Source organism: Penaeus monodon, chromosome 33 (genome assembly GCF_015228065.2).
Source record: "Penaeus monodon isolate SGIC_2016 chromosome 33, NSTDA_Pmon_1, whole genome shotgun sequence".
In the NCBI taxonomy this organism is placed as follows: domain Eukaryota; kingdom Metazoa; phylum Arthropoda; class Malacostraca; order Decapoda; family Penaeidae; genus Penaeus; species Penaeus monodon.
Genome location: NC_051418.1, coordinates 9,247,148 through 9,247,576, shown reverse-complemented (window position 1 = coordinate 9,247,576; position 429 = coordinate 9,247,148).

Here is a 429-nt window from a genome sequence, read left to right as displayed (position 1 = left end):
CTATATAGTTTGATATACTGCCATATTCTCTCTGCCTCCTATAATATTTTGGTAAAAGAGACTTCGTTATTTTATCTGGTTTATTATTCTCTTATAGGTGGTAGTCACCTCGTATGACCTATTCTTACCATTCCAAGAAGTTCTTTATATTTGTGCGATCAAATTTGAAAATTAAAAGGATATGAAACACAAGGGAGGTTTTTAATGTGTAATAATTTCTTTTGAGATTATTCATTTTAATTACAGTCTTGAGTATATTATATCGGGCACAATATTAACATAATCTGGTCTTGTTTATTTTAGTAATAGATGTATTTACGAAACAAGACAACATTGAACTTCAGGACAAAAATATCATTAAAAAAATATATATCTTTTTCATTCAACTGCTGACGACGTCCCTGCAGCATTCCAACCCGTAGTCGATTC